Raw genomic sequence first — 6000 nt, 5'->3', positions numbered from 1 at the left:
CAGTGGAGGAAAAAAATCGAAAACCAAAAGTGAAGCCAAAAGCGCAAGCCGGGCAGGCAAGGCAAATCGCAGGCTTCTGCCATAGACTAGTCCTCCCCGCTCTTCCAATAACCCACCCAAACCGCGACACCACAGACCCCACGTTCCTGGTGTAGCTCCACCTTCCAGTGGGGAAGTGGGGAACCAATTACTAACACACACAGCATATTCCTGAGGCGCAGTGCTGGGAGCTGGGGGGATCTGGCGGGCACCTCACTGTGGGATTCACGAGTGGCTCCGGGAGCATCCATGCAATCAAGCCGCTCCACATGCCATTGTGCCGAGGGATAACAGCGCCTGGAGGGGTTGCTGCTGGTCACTAGCAGGGTATTGTGGGAGACAGCCCAGGCTGGAGAGGGTTCGGGGGCACAGCGGATCCCATCACAGCATGTCCCCCCAGCACCCACAGGGAATATCGTGCCCCTAGGAGGAGCGTTTGGGCTTTGCTGTGATGTGTCACTTTCCAGCCTGTGCTCTGTCTCTTCTCCTGTGCACACCCATGTCAATCAGGCATTGCTCAGCTGGGCTCTGCAGAGACCGGACTGGCTACACCCCGTGACGGGACTGAGGGGGGGCAGTGCTGAGCCTCAAAGGACCTGGTTTCAGCAGCGAGAAAATCCAGGAACAACCCAGTGATCCACAAAGCGGAGTTAGGGGCCTGAACTCCCTGTACGATGCACGGGCGACACAGGCACCTTACAACACAACTCACAACCACCAGCTCCCCAGGCAGGGAGCCAACCAAGCCCGCCCAGGGAGACACTGACAATGGGGAGGTGTCCTAGCCCTGCCCCTCTCTCACAGATAGGTCCTGTGCTCCCAGCACCCACCTGCCATGTGGGAGAGCCAGGTTCAATTCCCTCTGTCCAGCTGCAGAGAGTAGCTCAGGGACGTGAGTACCAAGCTCAGGGCAGACTGTTACACACCAGGGCACCCCCCATGGGGACTGGGAGCTTCCACCCCCCCCGAGAGCGAACTCCCTAGGCACACGAACAGCCTGAGCAGGGAGTCACAGACAGTCCCCTTGGGCACTCGGGGCTATCCTGTCACCTAGGCAAGTCTGCCTTTGGGCTAGATCTGTGCCTCAGGGAGGCCTGAGGCCACAGGCATGAGCTGGGGCTGCCAGCATCACCCCCGCTCCCCCGCCCCCTGCCCCTGTCCACAAGGGAGAAAGGATTTGAACCAGGGTCCCCCATGTTTCAGGTCAGTGCACAAAGCAATGTGCCGTGGTGGGGCTCTGTCCAGCTCCCCCTTTAAAGGGGGTTCATTGGGGCTAACTAATGAGCGCAAGTGGGGCAGGGGGATCAGCTCCCCGGTGTGTCCTAATTCCTGCCTCTCAGCTGGGTGCCTGAACTACTGGACACTGTCATCCAAATAGCATTGCTAGAAATAAACAATGAAAAGGTGCAGAACTCCAGGGAGCTCAGGACAGGGAGACTAATTCAGGCAATCAGAGCAGCAGATAAGACAAATCTTGAGCTACTCTGAGGCTCCAAGCAGACATGTTACCGAGACGGAAACTGGCCAGGAATTCTTTGAAACGGCGTAAACACGTCTAAAAGTATCAGTTTGCTTTATGATGAGGGGATGGGGGGAGGGAGGTTTAAACTATTTCCCTGAATCACATCTCCCTTGGCAGCTCAGTCACCATTTCAGCTAGAGCAGAGCGGTGGAGCCTGAGCACTGGGCCACTCGGGGCCTTTAACACCACTGCCCTGGGGAGGGGGGGCTGAGATGGACCATTCTGCGAGGAACACGAGTCCTTCTACCATCCACCACACCCTAGTTTGGAACTTCTGCTGCCGGCTCACCCCATCTGTGGGAACTTCTATCCCCTCTGCCTCCCTCTAGCTGGGGGTTTTCCATTCTGCACCTACCTGGCATGGCAGCCCCCGTCTGAACCCCTGATCCTGTCCCAGTTTTGTCCCTCTGCCCATCCCGCCCCTCCGATTTCCCCCCTTCAGGCGGATTTTCCGGCCTTTGATTGCAGGGAGCAGATTCTGATGGCGCGTAAGGCCAGCAGCTTGCAGCTGTTACTGAGCATGTGAAAAGAGCATTAGAAGAGAAGAACGGCCAGACTGGTTCAAACCAAAGCTCCATCTAGCCCAGTGTCCTGTCGGCCGATAGCGGCCGGTGCCAGGTGCCCCAGAGGGAATGAACAGACAGGAATCATCCAGGGAGCCATCCCCTGTCGCCCAATTCCCAGCTTCTGACAGACAGAGGTTAGGGGCACCATCCCTGCCCACCCTGGCCAACAGCCATTGATGGACCTGTCCTCCACAGAAACACAGAATCCTAGACAATGAGGGTTGGAAGAGACCTCAGGAGCTCATCCAGCCTAAGCCCCTGCTGAAAGCAGGACCATGAATCTCTCTAGTTTCCTTTTCATCACAGGACCCTGCTCAGGAACAGTGAAGTTGCAAGTTCTAACAGGAAACAGCTTCAGAAAGAAGGGCAGCTCCTCTTCCTCCTCCCCTCCCGTGGGGACGAGCAGCCCCCCAACTGCCTCCCTGCCCCGGCCTCCTTCAACCCATCGCCCCCTTCAGCCTCCCCCAACTTCCCCCATTGCTCCCTTTAGCCTCCCCCAACTTCCCCCATCACCCTCTTAGCCTCCCACAACTGCCCCAATTGCCCCCTTCAGCCTCCCCCAACTTCCCCCATTGCTCCCTTTAGCCCCCCAAATGTCCCGTTCCCCCATCTCCCCCTTCAGCCTCCTCCAAACTGTTCCCTTTCCCCCATCGCCCCAGTCACCTCCAGCCTCCCGTTGCCCTCTTCAGCCTCCCCCAACTCCTCCCCCCCCCCCTGTGCCCCGGCTCCACCGCTCTCAGGTTCCCTTCCCCACAACCATCTGCTTCCTCACCATGGGGAACAGGAGCAGAAAATGCTTTTGAAAAAACCTTCTGCAAAGCAAAAAGTAAAACAAGCCAAGCAACCACTTCCCTGGCTTTGTGCTGGGTGCCCAGCTGTGGGCTTGTGTGTGTGTGTGTGTGCGGGGGGAGGTGGGGCTGTTCTGAGCACACTCCGGTCAGGGAAGGGACAGAGTTGGCCAAAGGGGCAAGTTGAATCTTTAGCAGAGAATTCCTTTCTCCATTGTGTTAGCTAAGCGTTGCTGTTAAATGTCAGCCGACAAATGCAGCATTTGAAAGAATCCGACTCTAAATCCCCCACCCTCTCAGTTGCTGTAGTTCTCACCCTCTGCTCTTGTGATGTCACCACATGACATAGTGTCTTATTCCCATAGTGTCCTGTAGGTTAGACAGGAATAAGTTTATGAGGTAAAAACTGAAGCATAACTCCATCCCTTCCTCCTTTTGACTTTGGAAAAATAAATCCTGTCGCCTTCCTCAGTCCCAACCCAGCCCCACCGGCGCTGCTGCGGCTTGGAGACAGGTGCCCTCTCATCTGGCCCTGCGCTGCTGTGGGGAGAGAGGGCTGGAGGGGGGAGTTCTTTCTCCCTGGGGCAACCTGCTCCCCAATCTCCTCATTCCCAGCCCCACCCCAGAGCCCTCACCCCCTGCACCCCTACCCTCTGCTCCAATGCTGAGACCCTCATCCCTAGCCCCACTCCAGAGCCTGCACCCCCAGCCGGAGCCCTCACATCACTGCGCCCCAACCCCCCGCCCCCGAGCCTCTCCCACACTCCAAACCTTTCAGCCTCACCCCTGCCACACACCATCCATGTGCAGAATGAATTTTGTAAGGAGCGCAATATGCAGGTGATGTGTCACACCTCACCTCCATATTTGTGCCCAAAACAAAATTCATTCCACACATGGACATAACAAATTAGAGGAAACACTGCTCCTGACTTTCAGCCTCTCTCTCACATCTTGAATTTCACACATTGAGTGATCAGAATAAAGTGCCCTCAAGTGAGTTAGAGACCAACAGTGGTTCATAGTAATTATTCAGCAAGTATTTTAGAAGACCTAGGACATTATTGAAAATCATGACCTGCCAAGAGAAAATTAATGGAGAGAAGCAGCAAGATTAATTCCATACATTGGATTGGTTGTGACTTATTTGCCTGATTTGAAAAGAGACCAAACTGACCTGAGTCTCCTTGGTGTCGATAGCCCCCTGCTCAGCCAATCAGCACTGAGACTCTGAGGGGCAGGAGGCTGAGGGGTCTCACCAGATGTCCCAAAGGACAGGCCAGGACACCATCAGAGGGGATCACTCTCAAACCCAGACACACCTCTTGGTGAGGACCTCCCGCAATGAGAGCAATACCCCTCCCCTGCCCGCACTCCAGACCCGTCCCTCCTAGGTAGAGGGAGGGAAGCTGGAAAAGGGAAAAAAGAAGCAAGAGAAGAGGAGAAAGGAGGGAGGAAAGAGGAAAAGATAAACCAATGTCCCCAGGGATTCCAATCATCAAAACCTAGAGAGGAAATCAAATTCTGCCACCTGAAGCCAGTGTTTCCTGGGCCTAGAATGCTGCCTGCGCCAGGCGGATCATACGGAACAGGTTCCAAACCTCTCTGAGCCTCTTACCTTCTCAAAGGGAAGTTTGTTTTCGGCACAATCCGTGGTAGGAAAGGATAAAACTCCACAGAGGTTCCTCCTCATGCTCACAACTCTGAATCCTAATTCTCTCTCAGCCCTCGAAGAGAGACCTCGCGAAGGAGACTTGCGGCATCAAAGCCGGGAGGTCTCAGAGACTGGCCTGGCCCTGCACCTCTGTCCTGCCCGGCTGATGTCGGGGTCTCTCTGTGAGGTCACCCCCTCCCCACCACCTTTGCCCAATAGGCCGAGTTCCTGCAAAAGGCCTTTGTGATGTCACTGCCACACCCACCCCTCCCCTCAAAGCTGATGTCCTGCCCCTGGCCAGACTCGTTTGGTGTTTGAGTTGTTTCCCCTGGATCTGGGGTTGCCAACTTTCTGACCCAACAAAACTGAACACCCTCATCCTGCCCCTTCACAGAGATCCCAAAGGACAGCCCAGGTCACCATCAGACACAGACTGTCCCTTGTAGCTCAACAGATATTTAGTTTTACTCTTGGTAAACTACAAGGCTAAAGGGACGGGCGCTGGCACCAGATCTAAGGAATGAAATACAACACAATCATCATCGTTATGCCCATCGTTGCCCCTTTAACCTTCCGTTGTCTCTCTCTGACCACCGTCACCCTCCGTCGGTTCACTGAGATTGCCACACTCATTGCTTCCAACACACACCTGATCTCCAATTTTGCAGCCAAAAGAAAAGTGATAGGCTTTCTTAACCATAGTGTTTATACTGCCCTTTTGTGATGCGAAAGTCACTTCACCACAAACATAGCACAAGTTATCTGCACTGTTCACACAAGTACGAGGCATCTCTGCTCACTTTGGCTAAAGAGAAATGGGTCCCTTTGCAAAATCAAACACTGACAAATAAGAGAGCAAGACACTGTATGATTTCTAGAGCTGATATAGGGCAATTGGTTCAGCTTCGTTATGATTGCATCATCCATGACTTCTAGGAATAACGTGATGCAATTCATATCATGTATGAGGCATTACCAGCTTCAGATTGTATCCTTCATTGTTTTGCCTAAAAAGCAAGTACTGTCCAAAGCCATTCGTAGATTTATTCATAGATCCAGTCAAAGATGTATTTTAGTCATTACTGGTTTAAATTGAGATCCCGTCCCTTTATAACTCACTTATCCTCCGCCATTCCCAAGTCAAGGGTCATAAATACTGACTCAATAGCATATCTTGAAAACTAGAGCCAATCAAGAATTTTAAGCATCATTTTCGTTCTCAGTGACCCAGAATTAGTAAAGTTGGACTCCATTTATTTCAGAAGCATTTTGGCTGTAGAGCAATGTAACAAGCCTCTCCTAGCTGCCTCCTGGTGGGGGGAGGCTGGGGAGCTATGGGGACCTGTTTGAGAGGGTCACTAGTAGCAGCGTAGCACAGGAGGTGTCCTATCGGGTTGAGTCATTGCAGATGATGATGTAGTGCAGCAGACC

This window comes from Mauremys mutica, chromosome 18 (genome assembly GCF_020497125.1).
Source record: "Mauremys mutica isolate MM-2020 ecotype Southern chromosome 18, ASM2049712v1, whole genome shotgun sequence".
NCBI lineage: Eukaryota > Metazoa > Chordata > Testudines > Geoemydidae > Mauremys > Mauremys mutica.
This window is presented reverse-complemented; position numbering follows the sequence as displayed.